The sequence below is a fragment of the Dysidea avara genome, chromosome 1 (genome assembly GCF_963678975.1).
Source record: "Dysidea avara chromosome 1, odDysAvar1.4, whole genome shotgun sequence".
NCBI classification, from domain to species: domain Eukaryota; kingdom Metazoa; phylum Porifera; class Demospongiae; order Dictyoceratida; family Dysideidae; genus Dysidea; species Dysidea avara.
The window spans coordinates 57,582,213-57,603,112 of NC_089272.1; the positions used below are offsets into that span (position 1 = coordinate 57,582,213).

The 20,900-nt window shown below is 38.0% G+C and overlaps 1 long non-coding RNA gene across 1 annotated transcript; it reads left to right on the forward strand.

Annotated features, from left to right (window-relative positions):
* The first annotated feature begins 926 nt into the window (after nucleotides 1-926).
* Nucleotides 927-3,463, forward strand: LOC136251226 (uncharacterized). The gene is made up of 3 exons (XR_010698981.1): nucleotides 927-2,006; nucleotides 2,556-3,247; nucleotides 3,300-3,463. It is a non-coding gene; the product is annotated as an uncharacterized lncRNA (long non-coding RNA).
* The last annotated feature ends 17,437 nt before the right edge of the window (nucleotides 3,464-20,900 follow it).

The following is a 20,900-nucleotide window of genomic DNA, read 5'->3' on the forward strand; positions in this document are numbered from 1 at the left end:
TTATTCCAGCTATACACCTATTTTCAGCCCATTGCTCTTAGCGGTTTGCCTAGTAGGCGTAAAAACTATTACTTTTTTATTACTAAAAATCGATCGCGTAATTGTGACACAGGTTGGGTTTTGTGTCATATCTCCATGGTCTTAATCTCGATTCCTTTCAAACCACCAAAAGGCACTCCTACGATGGATACTTCATCTGCATAGCAATTTGCAAGTCATTCCATGAAGCGGTTTACCCTGTAGGCGTGACAACAAATCGATCTTGTTTTACGCGAAAAATCGGTCATAACTCCTGAACCATTCGCTCATATCTCGGAAATGTCTTTAGTGATTTCCTTCAAATTTGGAATGTAGACTCCCCTAGCTGGCGGGCAACTCTGCAGCAAATTTGGTTTCAATCGGATAAGGTATCACCGAGATACGAAAGTGTGAAAATGACGTTTTCTTTCTTCCTGTAAATATACTCACGGTGTGGCACGCCGGCTTCTTGGGCCGCGCCGGCTTCTTGGGCCGCGCCGGATTCTTGGGCCGCGCCGGCTTCTTGGGCCGCGCCGGATTCTTGGGCCGCGCCGGCTTCTTGGGCCGCGCCGGCTTCTTGGGCCGCACGACACACTACCGTGTACGCGTGTCTTGATGTACTGAGGTTATTTACCTTTCATATTGTAGAATCCAAGGTAAAAGGTCATCAGTCACACTCACGAGGTAGCCACTCATGCCAGTGACACACAATATCTTTTTAGATGGTCACTCACTCATCACTGTTATGCAGAGAAACGTGGGTTGACAGCGTGCGATGATCACATGATTTGAAACCGGAAGTTCAAAGCTTACAGAATTTCTTCGTATAACAAGTCGTGCACGACTTGGTCGTACACTACAGAAAATATAGCAGAAGGGTGTGGTCTCTAGCCTTTCGACCACACCCTCGTGCTAGGTTTTCGATTTCGCATTGCACTCGCCGCAGTGCTTCATACTATTGTAACGTTATAGGTGATGGTGTCGGTGGTTTATTTCACTTTAACAATGATTCTCACTAAGGAACTGGTGGTGGCGACTGAACAGTGTGGTGTGTACCGGTTTAAATCTCCGTTTTATCCTGGTCAGTCTTGTGAAGATATCTATACCAAGAATCCTGAAAGCCGAGAGAAGTCAGGGTATTACTGGATAACTGATGGTCCAACCAAGGTATATTGTGGGATGAATTATACTGCATCATCTTGTGACGACATCTTCTTCAATAACCCTGTTTCAGGATACTATCGGATTAATGCAAATTGGACATATTGTGATATGGCAATAATGACTTCATGTTATGCTGGTAATGCTAGTGCAGAAAATGGCTGGAGAAGAATAATCAACTTTGATATAACTGTGGGAGATGCTTGCCCAGTGGATGGCGTACAGATACCTATTCTGGTAATACCTTCTGCCGTACGGTCAGTGACTCTAGTGGTACTTGCTCTTCTATCAGTTTATCCACTAATGGAACAAGTTACCAGAGGGTGTGTGGTAGAGCAAGAGGATATCAGAAGGGAGTAACAGATAGCTTTTGGGGATACCATGGTCTTGGTCAAACAACAGTTGATGGCTACTATCTTGATGGATTATCAATCACCTATGGCAGTCCTCGTCAGCACATATGGACCTATGCCGTTGGAGCGTATGATAACCGTTCAGAGTGTTGTTGGAATTGTCTGTGTGCTGTTGGTGGATTAGGATCACCCTCTCCCCCCTTTGTGGGAGCAAACTTTTACTGTGAATCAGGAGCTATCAGTACTTATGATCGGTCAGTCTATTACTTCAATGACACACTGTGGGATGGATCTGACTGCTACAGTAGTACTAGCTGTTGTTCAAATCCTAGGCAACCATGGTTCTACCGAAACTTGAATGACAGTACTACAAGTAATATAGAAGCTAGAATATGTAGAATCCATAGTTTTTCTGTTGGAACTCTAATGGTTGATCAACTGGAGCTCTACGTTCAGTAAATTACATTTGTTAGTGTGAGTAGTAACATGTTATTAACATGCATGTGCTTGACAATGTATGTTTTGTTGCAACTATAAAAGTAGCTGGTAGTTGAAACCTGTATGTACTATGTACATACCATGTAGAATGTACACATGCTCAGAAGCTGATACAACATGGACTAGTCCCTAGTGTTGATCATGTGATCACTTGTATTACATTATAATCTGATTGATCTGAGTTTGATGTACGTACTTACCACAAATATGTGTGCAACCAGCAATATGATTAATATTGATTATGTGTTATTGTGAAGAACTGTAAATGATAATAATGTGTCAATTAATGGAGAATCAAAAAGCACAATCACCTCAACTAGTCTACATATACTGTATGGTATATCATACAAATTAATTGGTACCAAGTAGTGTGTAATACTGTATGTGCCACCACAAATTCATTTTAAATAACTTTTGAGATTGTAAGGTGGGGAATAGCATTGCAGCATTGAATGATGGCTGTGCCAGATTCTCATCTCTAAACCTTCTCCATGGAATACAATTGTTGTTATCATTTGTCTATAGGCTTTTTGTCTCATGTGGTCCCCTGCATGCCACTGCAGTGTTCATGGAGTACACTATGGATGATGACTTCTTGGATGTTTATTCATACTACATGTATTTTCTCAAATCAGACTCTTCTCTCTGTCTTTCTCGCTCATCAACAAAACTGGCAGATATGGGGACATTTGCGACATCGGTTGGCGATTCACTGACAGTAACTGGTGATTGTGCTAATTGGAATTGGGACTTCTTCTCATCAGATACAGGAAGATTCAGTAACAAGGCATGTATTGCAAACTCGAAGTCTTTGATCTGAGTTTAGTTATCAGAGTTGGTTAAGTATGCTTGTGATAATGTATGTATCTGCTATGTGCAGGTCTTCTTATTTTAAAGATTTGACTTTAGTCTGATTGTACAGTGAATGAATTCTAGTGGCTTGTGGTCACTCTATACTTCGGTATAATTATTTATGTGTTGATGCATTTTCTGCAAATACTGTATAGTAACCGACAGTTCCTTTTAGCACACTCCAATTTCTTGATGTCACTCCAATCCTCCAAGATAGACCATTAACAATAGCAGAACTGTCTCCGTCACCAATGTAATTGATATACCACAGCCTGCATGCTGTATCTCTGACACCTGGAAACCTTTAAGGATTGTGCTGGTCACAACTGAAGATCCATCCCAGTTGCAGAAACACTGGTGTGGAGGTATTTTTCCATCAACTGCTTTGTCACATAATTATTTGTTTCTTACTCCCAGGTGCAATATTTTCTTCGTTTTCAATCCAATGATGCTTGCCACACCAGACTTAACATTATAGCTGTTTTTGTGACAGTGTCATGACTATCCCCATTGACAATCATGATGATTGCTGGAACAAGGTCTGATTCTGGACCATGAAATTATCCTTGAGATATGGCTATAAATACAAGTCATGTTATGGCTAGCTATATCCCTATGTATATAGCTAATTGTGAAAATAATTTCCATAATTATATATGTGACCGGATTTGCGAAAAGCGGTCTTCCACACACATCCAATTCTGTGAACTTGGGAGGCCATAACTATGTGTTCAAGTAACACATTAACCTGAAGTTTTCAGCATCCATTCAAGTATGGTGGTTCTCATGTTCACCAAAGTTTTAAGTCGATAACTCTTTCCAATTTAACGTTATTAATTGTCAAAGTTGGTAAATTGGATGTGTGTGGAAGACCCCTTTTCGCAAATCCGGTCACAATTATTATCACTAAAATACAACAAGCCAAGTTTTAAGACTGTTTGTTGGTCCCCTGGTGTTGAGTAGCCTAGTGAGATATTGTGGTATTGTAATTGATGTGCAGCAGTTGATTAACGTAATGCCAGTTATAAGTATTAAAATGTTGTGCTATTGCCAGCATCAGAACAATGTCACTTTATCCTGTGAACTATCAACTTGGAGTATATAGCCTTTGATGGGTTAAAATCAAATATTTTGGTTACATATACATAAACAAAAACATAGATTAAAGAATTCACACCTGGGTATAAACCCTAAATAAACAAATGAATAAAGCAATGTAGCTGTCACATGCTCAATGTGGTTTAGTATGATGTTAGAATAATTTTGCCACCTTTGTATATTGATTTTTTCATACTACTTTGATGAATTACTGAGGGCATAGACAAAACACAAAGTCCTATTCTGCACTTTACACAGGGCGGAGTCCTTAAGGAGTGGTAATCCAGTGATGACTAATTAACAAAGTTTGAATGATGCTTGATCTATACTGTGGCAGATAGTGAAATACAAAATATTAATTACTATAATTATAATTATTAGATGAAGAAAATATTGGAAATTTTAAAATAGGAATAGGCTAGGGATCACTGAAAAAAGCCACCAAACAAGAAGGGATTGCTGGGGTGGTAATGTAAACCACAAATCCCTATTTTGACTCACTTCAAAATGACTGGAGCATGTAACTAAATATTTATGACAGAAAGTCAAAATAGGGATTTGTGGTTTACATTACCACCCCAGTGATCCCTTCTTGTTTGGTGGCTTTTCTCAGTGATTCCTATTCCCATTTTAAAATTTCAATTTTTTTATTCATCTAGTTTGTGTACTTTTATATTAATCCAGTAATGGATTTGTTTTATTGATAATGATAATTGTTGTAGATACGTAGAGCAATTTACAATTAGTGGCTGTCAAGTTCAGTGTAAGCTTTGTTGTTATCAGACACACTTGACTGCATTATTAGAGTATTTACCTGATTGCTCTTGGCTGTGGATGAGGACACTTAGTCATTGTAGTGTCTTCATGCAGTGTTCATAAATACTCGTCAGATAGTATGATACTGAGGTATGGCTACTTGTCACAAGACATGGAAGTCTAACAAGGATATGTGGTATCTACAAATAAAATAAATCGTTTCTACATCATAATGTATAGTAGCTAATCTGCATGCACACACATCATTCACAACAACAAAGTCAGATACTGTGTAACTGTGTGAACCATGGGTTATCAGCTGCATGCAAGCCATGTTGTTTACACAATGTGGTCAGACAATTATGGATCTCACAAATAATTTAAATTAATTTTAACAAGACTAATATAACTACTGACTCCACCCAACTTTAGGCCACTCCAAATGAGAGTGTAGTTTCCCGTCCTCCGCCCGCATCACGTCTGGGCACCCGCATTAAATGGTCATTATTTTTCCAAAACCACTTCCTGGAAACTTCTCACGGAACCTTTTATTTTGCATTGCTAAAAAGCACAATGAAACCTAAAATGAACGGTTCTAATGGTTGCTAGCTTGCAAAAAAGCCATTTTCATGACCTTGAAATCCTTTCAAGATCGAGATACTCTAATAGAGCAGTTGAATCTTTAATAATGAATAATGATAGCTATTAAGCCTCCCGCCCGCACCGAAAAACGAAAACCTCAGGATGGAAAACTACTGTCTTATTTGGAGTGGCCTTAGACTTTGCGTGGAAAGGAAACATGGTTTATATGAATAATCTCTGGTATCATCGCTATCACTTCTCTACGTCTCTGAGAGAGCGCTTGTAGAAAATCGCGATCGTTCGCTTACCGGAAGAAGTAGACTATATATTTATACTCACCATGCAGAGATGCTATGCGCGATCTTCTACGAAATGCTGTTACAGTCAATTGCAGAATTCTTGAAAAAAGTATGCCGTACCGTGAGTGCTTCCGTAAGGCTCCCTGTGGGTAAATTTTATTGTCCTTGCCACGGATTCAACAGCAACTGAACCACACTAATCTTTTTCCTCAATCCGGGTGATCCGGCGTCACTACAAATAGTTTTCCAGCCCACGGAATGTTTACGGCACGGGAAGAGGAATTTCAACAATTCTGCAATCGACTGTACTTACAGCTTGACTGATGCCACAACAAAGCCCACACAACGGAATCCTGTAATTTTATTGTTATACGGCTTCTTTAGTATACGGAGCTGCTACCAATAGTGTAGTAGCGAAGAGAACTTAGAAAAATTTCGAGGTGTAGGGTGGTTGGTGGTCTGTGGAATACGGGCTTATTAATAGGTCATGGACACGCGGAAGGACTCAGTATAAGCATGGCTATATAGCTTTTAGCGCGAAAAAGTGGATAACTTTGGGGTGAAGCAAAAGGTGGGGCATTAGCTACCAAAAATTTAGTACATTTTTGGTCGTGTGCATTAGTGTAGACAACCTGTGTAAAATATTCATATAATACAATCACTTTTGAATGCGATGTTTTTAAAGCTATGCATATGTTCGAATAAATGTCTAATGATTGAAACCAACACATTCCAAAGGGTTTGAAGCCATTTAGTCCCTAACCACGATATTATCTTGCACTAACCTCAAAATTTGCTTCCACTTAGTACACTTCAAAGCCATACTGTGTATGTGGTGTGTGTCTGTGTCTGCATGGTTTAATCATGACACATTTATACCTCATAAATTAGAGTGTTAACCACATCAAAGGGATACTCGAAATAACTGTTTGATGTGTGCTTTAACTTTCTCAGTTAAGGAACATTGTGTGAGATATAAACTGTTTGTTTCTTTTTTTTTTCAATTTCTGTTGTAATTTACAAGTACATGTTCCTTTATAGCCTGCAGCTCTTCTATACAAAACCATTCATCCGGAAGCCACAAGTCACCGACTAAACTGATGATTGTTTCTAATGTGCATGCATGTGTGCATGTTATTGCATTTTTAAATTAATTGAGTTGATTGACTATAATGTAGTCTGTATCACAACGCGTACGCCATAAGTGTCTTGTCCTGGAGGAAGCTGGTCTATCACATCATACTTCAGTCGTTTTACTTTGTTATTATCGCTAGCATAACTAGTCGAGCAATTTTTGGTCCAAATATACACCAGATTTAACCTTAGATGGGTAAATTCTCAAAAAAAATCTTCTGTGGGGGGCATGCCCCCAGACCCCCCTAGACGAGAGCATGCTAAAGCATGCTCTAGGTTTTGCACTGTGTACGTGCATATATGCTCAAAACTCCTTACTTTAAAACAGCACCCATCATAGTCTGCTGATTTTATTACAAGCATTTTCTAGTTCGATGTACGTGATTTTAATATACCCTGAAAAGTAGACTATCTCATTTGGCGCCAGTTTCAGCTAGCTACTACTTTCGTAGTTTACTTGCTGGAGAAAACAGAACACCTATAATTAGTAGGATTGAGCTTTCTAAGTAAGGTCAGTGCTGGATTTGCCTATTAATGACGAATGACGTAGGCAATACGTCATAGACTGAAGCAGTTTCTAATTTGTTGGAGCACCGCTGGACATTTATGGACGGCCTGGAACCACAAGTAGATGGCTGTATTTAGCGAAGGTTTTAGCCTACGCGTTAATAATAAGGTGAAAATGATTGGTTACATACAGATTCAACCGACTTCGTAGGGTGAGTGAGTTTATTGTATGTTAAGGGTGCTCTGTACAGTTCGTACAAGGCTTCCCAAGATATAGTCTGTTTTGCACTAAAAGAAATATTATGGTCACTTAATTAGTCTGTGACATGTTGACGCATTTTAGTACCTGTAAATTAGGTATCCCATAGCAACAAGCACATGCATCTTGCTATTCTACACCCTCTCACTTAAATTAGAACTACTTCGTCATTTTTAATCCAACAGACATGAAATTCTACTTTAGTAATTTTGCCAAAGAAGAGCGTTTGCCATTTTTAAATAGCAAGTCCAGATGATGAATAATGTGGAAGTAAAGAAAAGGATTTCTGGGAGTGTCAACCCGAAAGATAAATACGTGATGATTGAGAAGCTAAAAGACAAAAATAAAAGCACACAATGGTTTCTGCTGTTTAGCATAGTGTGTCATAAAAGTATCAAGGCTCTTGTGCATAAACTGTAGGACTAGTTCTAGTATAAAGGGAAAAACTGTAACACATGTTCTAAAGCAAATTTGCCAGTTGGGTTTGGACTAAACTGTGTACTAGTGTTAGCTTATACCCAGTAAAAAAGCACAGAACATTTGCTAAAACCATTTGTAAGTTATAGAACAAATTAAATTTCATGGGAAGCCATATAAGCGGATTGTACAGAGCACCCATACATTTGGGCCTACCGAACCATAGTCTGTATTGCCACATGTAGACGGACTTCAATCCTACCAAATGGGTCATTTAGCCTCTATTATACACATTTCATTACCTTCACTGCAGAGCGGAAATTGTACACCGCTATTTGAGATGTATTGCCAATCCAACACTGTATGTCAATTTAATTTTTAATCAGTAGGCCCATGACCTCAAATTTCTGGTATTGGTCTATTCTACTGGAACGGAACGGAATGATGGACTAAACTACGGAAGAAGTCTTGTCCTCTTCAGCAAGCCCTGGTAAAGTTGTTATTCCTGTAAATGTTGTGTCCTCTATGGCAAGTCCTGATAAAGGTGTTACTATTCCAGCAAGTCCTGATAAAGCAGTGTCCTCTCTAGCAAGTCCTGATAAAGTTGTTCTTTCTCCAACAAGTTCTGATGTAGTTTTGTCCTCTTCAGCAAGCCCTGATAAAGTTGTTACTATTCCAGCAAGTCCTGATAAAGTTGTGCCCTCTCCAGCAAGTTCAGACAGTCCTGATTTGTCCCACACTATGATGCAGTCATCTTTGCAGCCCTCACCAATGATGGCGGGTATCCCAGCCAGTGCTTCCTCGGCTGATCACTTTTCTTCACTTCTATCTTGTCCTATTTGTAATAAATCCTGTTCCTCCTGTTCTCTTTTACGGCAACACATCAACTCGGCTCACATATCTAGGTATGTTTTTCCACCTGCGACTTTCTTTGGTTGCTGTAACCGTCTTATTTGCTCTGTTCCCTCTTGCCGTTGGGCTACTCATGAACGTTTTCGTAAAACAGGCTGCAGACGTTTACTTAAGCCTGGTCAGCGCTGTAATGCTCCATTAGTTTCTGCTTCTGATCTTCCTTTCTTAATTTGTGATCAGTCTGAAAGTCAGTCTCCCACTTCTCCTTCACCACCTTCCTTAGCTTTCTCCACCAGTATTCCTTCTGATCCTTTAGAGTTAGCCCTTCTGTCAGCTTCTGCTCGTTCTTTTGTTGGCCTTCCTCATCTTGAGTCTGAGGCTCTTTCTGTAGTGATGAATTATGTTATGACCTGTCCTGTCTCAACTGTTGTTCACATTCCCCGCAGTGTTCATCCTTTGCTAGCTAGAATCTTGTCTACCGAGTTTCGAAATGCAATTTCTACAGTCTGGGGCTTTATGCATCTTTTTCTGTTTGCTAAACTGGCACTACATATGCCTCCACTTCGTCAGCGCTGCCGTCGTTTTATTTTAGCTTCTGTTTTGCTAGACTGCCTTCATCTCTGGTCTCAGCCTGATGGTTTGTATAATCTTTGGAAAGCTCTACAAGATGATTTACATGTCTCTCGCTCCAGTCACTGTATTCAGTCTTCAAAACACAATATTTCTCGAGCTTTGTTCTGGGCTCGGGAAGGTAGGTACAGTAATGCTGTACAGTCTCTTACTTCTACCGGTGTTGCTGATAAGAATGATGATTTGGCATTTCAAGAGTTGCTTCAGCGACATCCTGTCTCTGATCTACCTTCTTGTTCAACCCCCAAAACTGCTTCTTTAGTTGTAGATGAATCTGCTGTATTAATATGTTTGAAGGGTTTTCCTCGTGGTACCAGTCCCGGTGCCTCTGGTTTACGGGAACAACACCTTCTGCTGCAGTCAGTGGCCACACTGCACCTTCTGCTGAACTTTGCCTTACCACCCTCACTCGTCTGATGAACTTTTTGCTTTCTGGAAAAGCTTCTCCATAGCTTGCCCCTTGGTTGTGTGGTGCCCCTTTAACAGCTCTTCTGAAAAAGAATGGGGGTGTTCGCCCTATTGCAGTTGGTGAAATTCTTCGTCACCTTGCCAGTCGTCTGTGCTGTCAGTTTGCTCGTCCCTTTCTCTCTGACTTTTTCCTACCTTATGGTCAAGTGGGTGTTGGTATCCCAGGTGGTCTTGAGGCAGCTATCCATGCTGTCCGTCATTCTCTTCCACAATTTGGCAATGATGATTCTCTAGCTCTAATCAAAATAGACATGAAGAATGCATTTAATGAATGTAATCGCTCAGCTTTTCTTGATGGTGTGTGTAAAGAGTTTCCAGAGATTTCCCCCTGGGTGTATTGGTGCTACAGTCAACCTGCTGAGCTGAGGTTTGGCCACAGGAGTATTCTTGCTTCCACAGGTGTCCAACAGGGAGATCCTCTTGGTCCCTTACTTTTTTCTTTGGTGTTGGTGCAATTTCTTCGTTCCATCTCTTATAGTGAAACATGTCTTTTTAACCTGTGGTATTTAGATGATGGCACATTTATAGGTACTAGTAAGACCTTGTCTTCACGCATTACTTTCACATTTTACTGAGTCGGGTCCCAGTTTTGGTCTTTACATCAACCTATCCAAGTGTGAACTATACTAGCCTTCTGGTGACAGTTCTTTTCCTAACTTTCATCCTGCCATCAAGCGTATCAACCCCAAGAACAGTGGTTTGGAGCTTCTTGGATCTCCTATTTGGGGACCTCCACAGTTTTACGATGCCTTTTTGTCTGTTAAAATAGTTGCAATTCAGGATAAATTGGTTGACCTCGAGGACCCTCAAGTAGAGTTGCATCTGCTTAGGAGCTGTCTTAGCATTTGCAAGGTCACTCACCTTTTACGTTGTGTGCCATCTTCCTCTTTGGGCTCCTTTCCCTCACATTTTGACCTTAGGTTGCGAGAATGCCTTAGTAGAATCATGTGTTGTGGAATTTCTGATAGTAGTTGGACACAAGCCACCTTGCCATTTAGGTTAGGAGGCTTGGGCCTACGTGAATCTGAGCGTTCTGCTACTCCTGCATTTGTGGGGTCCTGTAATTCTGCCCGTATTTTAGTGTCGCGCTTAGTGGAAACTTTTGATGTTTTTATGCCATTTCCCAGCGAGGGTTGCTCCCTCGCTTTCTTCAAAGGTATGTCTGTTTCTGTGTTGCATAACTCCTCTCAAACTGACCTTCAAGCCATTTTAGATGATTCACTTTTTAAACAGCTTGTAAGCAGTTCCACTATTCGTGATCAAGCATGTCTGCATGCTTTATCACATTCTTCTGGCACCAGCAGTGGTTGGCTTAAAGCACTTCCACAGCCTGCTTTGGGTCTAGCTATTCCTCCTCACGATTTTACTATAGCTTTATATTTGTGGCTTGGCATTCCTTTGTTCCCTTCTTTACCACTCTGTACTTGTCTATCTGTCATTGACCAGTTTGGTGGTCATCTGCTGGGGTGCTCTCATGGTCCCTTGAGGATCCAGCGTCATAATGCTTTAGTGTCTGTTGTACACCATGCCTTGCTCAAAGATCACCCTGGTGTTCTTAGGGAGCAAGGCATTTCATCTGACCAATCTCGTCCTGGCGACATATACCACCCTGACTTTCATCTTGGTCATCCTGTCTATTTTGATCTCTTTGTCAGGAGTACCACTCAGTCTGCTGTCATATCTTCTGCTTCTTCTCAGGCTGGGGTGGCCGTTGCTGTTGGTGAGATAGCAAAGGACAACCAATACCAGGATATTGTGAATGATAATGGAGATTTTATCCCTCTTGTATGTGAGACCTTCGTTGTTTGGTCACCATATGCCCTATCAATTTTAGGATCCATAGCTGACAGAACAACTGTTAGAAACGGTTTACCTAGAAAGTTTGCTAGGCGCCAACTTCTCCAGCAACTATCTGTGACTTTGTGGAGGTACAATGCGAAAATGATACTCCACCAGTATTCGCTTACTGCTGAGGACGAATTTCCTGACTTTGACATTGGTTAAGTTAAGTATGTAGGTAATAATAAGTGTATAGTTAGGTAATAAGTAGTAGTATGGTGTAGTTTTCAGTATGTACGTGTGTTATGTCCATAATTATTGTTATTTACTAAACTACGGAATGGAACGCTTTCTCAAATTGAAACTTGCAGCTTACCATTGCTGTACAAGTTATCGGTGGCACCATAGGCACTTCCAGCAGGTAATCAAATGCACCCCAAGAAAGATAAAACAAATTTAAGGATCGATTGTGGGTTCTTGTTGGTTGTCATTAGTAACGAAGTACTAATTGTGGAAATAGCTGACTCATCTTCGGATGTATCAAGTAGGGAACTTAATGCATGACTTGTTTTTACTAGTATGTGAGTTTTTTTTTGCTTCCTTTGACTTTAGAATGTACATGTCTGTGGCCCAGCCTTTCTAATCGGCATAAATCAGCATGTAGCTACACTACAAAGGAAACAAGTATGGTGACAAGCTGAATCAACTCAGTCTAAGCAGAATCTAAACGAATTTTGTGCAGTGTGTGAGGAGCAAACAATCCGATACCTAGAGGAGGCTATATTGTGTGAACATCAATGATTCATTAACAGAGTAGTGGACTAATGCCAGATATCTCAGCCTGAGTAGTGAGATGAATCCAGGATGGGGTCTATTTTACAGAATGGAATGCTTTCTGAATCAAAACTTACAGCTTGGCTAGCTGCTATCATTGCATTTTATCAGTGGAGCCTCTAGGATAATGGAATAGGATAGTAATAAAATATTAATAGCTGTCTCATGCAGTGATTGTTCTACTACCTGATATATCAAGCAGGTCTCTTCAATTCATTTATTGTGTGACCAAGGCAAGTTTTGTTACTACAATACAATAGCTGATTGGATGTCAGTTGTTTCTGCGGGTATTGACAAGATAAATTAGGCTCTTTAGAAGACCACTTAATTTCAGTTTCAGAGCATAATATCCACAGAGAAATTAACTAGAAAGTTACTGGTGACAGAAAAGGCTAGGTGATCATCAGTCTAATAAACAGAATATATGATTGATTGTATATTATTTTATTAATATTCATTCACTTTATATTTCCTCAATTTTGAGCCTGTATACAATAATTAAATTTTTCTTAGTCAATAGAAATCCTAGAATAAGATGGGAGAGAAATTTATCTTTGTTTACCTATGCTCAGAGTTGGGGTAGTTACTTCAAAAAAGTAGCTAGTTACTAGTGACACGTTACATTTATCCGATGCAACTAAGTTACAGTTACAGTTACTTTTCGAAAGGTAACTAAGTACTCTAGTTACTAGTTACTTTCGTAGTATAAATTATGACTTTTTTTTTTGGTTTTGTAACATGAACTTTGCTCAGATTTGCATCATCAAGGGATTCAATACATATGTGCACTTAAAATAACAATTCTGTTGCAATTTCAGGTCAGTTTTAATTATTGCTACGTCTGTTACTCAAGCTGAATCAGAGAACAGTACACAGGATGTATCTACTTAATGTGGCTGTAGCACATATGGCACAAAACTTGAAGTGCTCTTGCTTTTAAAGCATAATTAGTTATAGTTACAATGTAACTATTGTAATTAGTTACCATTGTAACTTAGTTACTTTTCAGACAATTACTCCTAGTTACAAAGCAAGTAACTAGTTATATTACTAGTTACTTTAAAAGTAATCCATTACATAATTTAGTTACAAAAGTAACTAGTTACCCCCAACTCTGCCTATACTGTACAACGTCAAAGGAAAATGAAGAAAACATAGACAAATCAATAAAATTAGTACAACTACAATAAGGTGAATATAGATTTAAACACTTAGAGCCTTTAGATAATTATTGTTCCAAAGCAAAATTTTAGATGAAAAAAACAGACTGGTGAGATCTTGGTTAATTAACGACAGTGGATGGAGATTAAAAGGGTGGTAACTTCTTGTTCTTGAATATGTTGCAAAGTGGAGAAATCAAAATGGGATATCAATTTCATTATGAAAATTTGTATACATAAACAATCTAGCATTACTGTATTCATTTGTTCTCCACTTAAATATGCTACAACAGTGTTGGTACATTGGCAGTCTACCTTGAAATCTCAACTCTAGAGTAGATCTAATACACAGTAGCCCGCACTGTAGTAAATACACTGTAATTTCATGGACTAGCTGGACTGGGAATCAATTTAACCTGTTTTGTTTGAAGTGAAACATGTGAAATGTTACACTTAAGAAATTCTAGGATTCTTAAGTGGTATGTAATTAATGTAAGTGTTCCATTTCAGGTTTGACTAGATGCATTGAAATTACACACACATCTTGGTCCAAATCACGTTTGCCTGGTGGCTATGGGCATGGTTTCACATACATACATACACTCATAGGCGGATCTGAGGGGGGGCCAAGGGGTGCTGTGCCCCCCATGGTCCTTCTCTTTCCCCCTTTGGACCTATAGCACTATATTAATGCCAGAAACTAGAATCATGCATTCACACTGTATTCAGAAAGCCAATGGGCAAATAGAAGACAACAGTTGTAAATGTACTTTACAGTTATAGCTAAACTGTACACTGTAAAGAAAGCGAGGCAAATAAATTTGTGCAAAGATCGAGATACTCTAATAGAGCAGTCACTACTCTAATAGAACAGTCGCAATTCTAATGTCATCAATTTACAAATCTTACAAATCATAACAATGCTAGCTACTCCTTATTTTGATTTGGTATACACTTTACCATCAAACAGGTTTATCGCAGATATATATAGGCTAACAAATCTTTGTATACATTGCAAAACATACACTTTGTTAGCTAAGTGCTATCAAAAATGCTCTCGTCTCAAATTCAAACCTAGGCCTAATTTTAAAAATTTTCCCCAATACTGTATGTAGCGGCTACATCATGCATAAAGTTATGCAAATGAATATAACTTGTGTACTATAATTCCATTCTTATCCTCATAGTGGAGCAAACACTGTATGTTGTGCGCTAAAACTTCTTGCCCCCCTTGGCCTCCCCTGACAGTGTCTCCTAGATCCGCCTATGCATATAGAAGGCTTATAATTAAGATTTGGTTGATCTTGGAGTTTTTGCATTTAGCCTGATTCAAGGCTAGCAGTCAGACACATCCTTGAATTTGTGCATTGCAGCAACAGAAAAAAATCAGCCCACTATTGAACATGGCATTAGTCCACTGCACCAGCTGTTAATAATTCCATACGTACACTTCAGTGATGTTTGCAGAATATAGCCTCTTTGTGGTCTGCCAAAATATTTGTTCCTCACACACGTGCACTGCACAAAATTCTTCAAGTTTTGGCTTTTTCCTGTTACCAGTGTCTTCCTGCTTGCTTTGTACACTTGAAAAGCTGGCCCAGACTGTTTTCTAAAGTCAAAAAGCTCACATAAAGTGCCATTCTTGATATATCCGTAGATGAACCATGGATGAACATCCCACAATTACTACTTCGTTACTAATGACAACCAACAAGAACCCACAATCAATGCTTTAATTCTTTTTATCTTATGTTTAATCACCCACTGGAGGTACCACTGATAACTTGTAAGGGCAGTTTCAGCAATGGTAAGTTGCAAGCTTCAATTTGAGAAAGTTAAGGTAGCTAGTTTTGTAGTTAAAGTACTTAGTTTGGTAGTTAAGCTAGTTAGAATTTTGTATAGCATATTTGTGTGTTTTTTTTATTTGAAAAAGCGTTCCGTTCCGTGGTTTAGTCCATCATTCCGTTCCGTTCCGTAGAATAAACCCCACCGAAGCAAAATATCATAAATAGCCAAGGCTCTAAATATTACATTATTCCGTATTCTGTCATTATTTTCCCGTTATTGTATAGGCAACGGTGCCAGCTCACGTTTCAGCAGTGCTATCAAGTCAGCACAAATCCACGTTTGTGTTAATTTTGCAACTTAAAAAGGAAGTTCAAGCTTAAATAATATTCTTTTATGCAGCTTTTTTATGGTTTGTACCAGGCAAATAATGACTTGAAAAGCTGCCAATCTTATAATAGAAATGGACCGCCCGCCTGCATGAAAATATGCCTAAGTCCAGGACGGGAAACAGAGAATTTGTTTGGAGTGGCTTAATAATATGAACAAAACGGCATATTTCAGTTTTGTACTAAAAAATAATGAATAAATAAATAATTTCTGTGATGATGAGATGAAAGAGCTGTCAATTCAGATGTATATGATTCAGAAACCTTTTTGGGTTCAAACAGAGATGCCATGGTACAAGTTTTCATGACTTTCCCACTAAATCGAATTTTCATGTTTTCAGAAAGTTGTGTAAGATATGGTGATACTAACTTGCTGTGAATTTGATCATTACTCATTTGTGAATTGTCCAGAAATAACATGCCACTATCTGTGAAAAATTCAGATGTTGCAGTTAAATACTCCTGTTTAGTTTCTACTTCTTGTAGTCGTGCTAAAGCTGCCTCAAGCAAGTCTGGAAAATCATATAATGTTGCACTCTGATTTTGTAACTTTGCAGATAATCTACAAATTGGCTCAAGAATATCTTTAATCCCCAATAATAATGTGATAGACTGTTTGTCTTGAAACGTAAGTAAAAGGCCACCTGCTTCACTGAATAAATCACCTGAATCTTGATGGAGATGTTGCAAAGTAGTAATAATAGGAGAAATTTTTGGGAAACTCTGGAAAGAATAATAGGTAAAATTTTGAGCATGTTAGGCTCAGGCCTACATACAATCCACACCTCACCCAGATAGCTACCTATTATGCATTGCACTTGGCAGTCATACATACTTGGAGAGGATAAAATGTTAGCAGAATAGCTTTCTAAGTATGGTACAGTATATAACTGTATAGCTATAATCAGGGGCATAGCTAGCCAGACGGTGGTGGGGGGCATCCCCCACAAAATACTCGACATTGTTCATAATTGCACAAAAGGCTAATACCCAATGATGGGCTAGCCAACATACGGTGTTGTACTATCACAGCTTATGTAACTAGCTACATAACTACTTCATTACTGATTGCTACCAGTTTTCACTTATCAATGGAAATATTTTCATCGAGCATCATCACACGTGCCACAACTGTACTCCAACAAATTCGCCCACTATCTAGTAGAACTATATTGTGAATATTTTAGTACAAATACAATGTGTCACAGTTACTTACGTCAGCCACAGTCTGTGCTGCAGTCCTAGCACACTGGCATGGTATGACGAGCTCACTCGCTTCAGCCGGCGAAATATTCAAACGCCATGTATTGGCACGAAATCCCAACTCTATACCTTTCCTGTTAGTAGAATTTGTAAGCTTGTGACGGATCATCTGACTGACTGACAGAAGTGAAAAAAATTAAACTACACTGTACCAGTGTACGAAGATCCAGTGTGATTAACTCGGGAAAATAAAGTTGGTTCATTTAACACTTTATCGCCTCGTAGGTTTGTAGCATCATTGCATATCACTTGCCACTTCTGAATTGCGACTCTTGTGAAGTCACTTTGAGCGGGTCATCTGTCTTTAGATTCAAAAAATGCACTATCACATGAGTAGTGTAGGCTAAATATCAGTCAGTTCCACTGTATCATATCAGAAAAGCTTCTTTCCGAATACTTTAAGAGAATGGAACACTTTACCTAACAACTTTATTGAAGAGCAATCCACAGAAATTTTTACCAACCACCTTGTCATCACACAATAAATAATTTTATGTATGCATGTATATGTTAAATGTTTTTTTTGTCTGTAATTACCTGGGTCAATTATCAGCTGTGCTGTCTCGACCCAGTATATAATCATAATCATAATAAATATAGAATTGTGTCTAATATATTTGTTCAGTGAAGGCCTAGTGTCTATACGGAGGAACCCCTTGGGATTTGGGCATACCTTATTTTTAGCTCATCGTTTTATTAATTGCTTGTAACGCGCAAGAAATCATCATATTATTATCACCATTCACAAACGAGTTGAATGTTGTGTGCACTCGCATAGCTAGTAGCGCACAAACAGTAATTTGGGATGCGTGTCAGTTACTGGAAAGCTTGTGACGGAAGTTTTAAAAAACATCACTTAGTGACGGGGGGCAAAAGCCTCCCCTTGCCCCCCCTTGGCTATGCCACTGGAATAGAATAATACATATTAAGTGTTACCTAAAGCTGTACATGTTTTTTTTATCAAAAGTAAGCTTCAGTGAAACCTCAAGAATAATTCCACCTTCAACACAAAATTTTTTATTATGTCCTAAATAATTGATTTTTATAATCTTATAAACTAGTTCATCAAATTAGCTGTATTTAAAACCTCACCCAGTTAGTTGAGGCTACTGAAGAAACCCAATAATCATCCAAGTTACAAACTGGAAATGCTGAATGTAGCAAAGAAGAGAATGCAATTGCCAAAGTAAAAGAACTCATTGTAATCTGAAGGAAAATGTATCATGTACTGACATAAACTATTGAATATGAATTTCAATATTACTTTTATTATAATGGTATTACTTTTAGAAAGTAAGTATGCATCTCTCAATGTTGTGTAAAGAAGCACAAACAGTCATCATACAGTCTCATGCATAGGTCTCATGTGTATCTTACACTTAGTGCTTGCATACTTATCAGAATTGTGTTTGCCATAAGTTTTTAGTTAACAAGCATATACGTAGCTTGTAATATTGTTATTAATGTTTCCATCATTACAAAATAATCACTCTGGCTCCAATCACTTGCAATTTGTATTTATTGCCTGCTCTATATACAATATTTGTATGTGATTTTAGCTGGCTTTTTATTGTATACTTTTCATCAATCAGACTAAGTAAAAATAATCCTTGTAAATGACTCAGTTAACCAGTCATCATGAAAATTCCTACACCTTACTGTAGAAGATGAAATTAATAGACAAACCTATAAGTCTGCATTAATAATGGTCATTATGCTGTATCCAGACAAATGCTATATAGTTTTATTTTAACATTGAAAGCTGTCTTCTATCCATTGAGATTAATAATGAATTATGGGGCATAGCCTGCATGTTTATATGTTCAGTATGGTGTACTGTATCACATGCAAAAGGAACTCAAAAAACTGAATTTATTATTTACTGGGCAACGAAATCAAGAACATTACTGTAGCAATTAACTAAATTAATGTACAAGCATATTGTGTGACAATAATAAGGAATTACTGTAAGTGTGTAGAATAATATTTGATACATATGTTGTCTAGTATTGTATAACTTAAGAAAAGAATAACTGAATTTAATGTTGATGATAGCATAGAACACACTGCGATCGATTATGAAAAATGATTTGTACTTTCATAATTGCATAGACCTATTAAAAGCAGCAATAGTGCTATTGAATGTGCATAGAATAGACAATTATTGCCATCTATTCTCAATAGCATAATACTATAGGCACTAAGCAGTGATTTGACAACAATAACACTGTAACTATAATGAGAAGGGTTAATAATAATAATCAACGTACTCATACATTCATATCATGAAACAAAAATCTTCCATTGTGCAGTTGTGTTCATAGAATTATGAAGATCATGTTTAGAACTTGAATAAAAACAATTATTATTATACATGGGGAATAAACCATTCCTACACAGGTACACACAATTTCATTGTCTCTTGTCGTATATAATTGCAGGCATGTCAACACCTAGCAGCAAAGATAGAACTGTAAGCCAGCAAGAAAAATCCAGGAATTTTTTTATGCGTATGATTATAATTGTGGCTAGATTTACAAAAAGGTAACTTTTACACACACTATATACATACCAGCAAACAAATGATGTAACACTTCACGTGCACTCCTTATACTGACTAACTTGCTCTTGGTATCAAAATGCAGCTAGATACTGTTACAGTAGCTACACTTATGGAAAATTTTAGATAATTACATATGCCATGATAAAAAGTTTATATATAAAGCTTCAAAATTCAAAAAAGGATCAAATTTTTGTGTGTGAAAAAAACAAACCCAGTCACAATTATGTATGCATATCCTTGAAGATGTGTGTATATGGTTGAACTATACAGGAGTAATTACGTGTTACAATTGTATTACATGTATCAAGGGATACTGTATATGCAAATCAAAGCAGAAGTTTAATACTTTAGTATGCATTATATGGTTTGGATACAATATCATGGACATAATAATTTAAATTGTGCATGCATAATTCTTGCAGGATGCCTGAACACTTTAGCAAGATTCCAAGGCACTACTACTTTGTAATACTGGCAGCTTAAGTGTTTAGTATTGTAAATTCTGAAGTGTTCATAACTTACAGTACTACATCTACAACTTCAGTAAATATTTCACATCTCACACTTAGCTGCTGTTCAGTGCTGGTCAATATTACCTCAACTCATCCATACTATTGAGAAACATTCAAACCTTTACTCTGCAAGGAACAAAACCGTGCAACATCAAGTGTGCCAGATCAGTGAGCATTATCATACACAATGTAACCAATTTTAAACTTGCAAATATAGATTCCACTTTTAACATATTCCAGAAGGGTTTCAAATTAAAATACATTCAAGTTTCAGGCTCACTAATACACTGCGTAAGAAAATGACCAGGTATATAAGAGCATCACTACTTCTCTACCACTGCACATTAGTTCAGATTTCTGACACTGAAATAACAACTAGGGCTGGTGTTGCTGGAATAACGGTTGTAAATATTTTGGGAAAGTCAGAAATAACCCAATTCCATATTAAAGTTAATTGTTCACAATGCCCAACAAATCCAGCACAAATTAATCAATGGATTTATTCTTCAGTATGCTCAGTACAATACTATGGATACACATGATGCCAGAATTAATGGAAATTTTAAATGGATTACTAATACTGCTATTAAAAATTTCTTGTATCACACTTATGGGTCATGTCCAAATGCCTTAAACTATGCTATAAAAGCAACAGTATCACAAAGATCCTACAATTCATTCATTTTCTTTGAAGATGCTATGTTCCATGGTTTGAAAGCCTCGGGTTTATT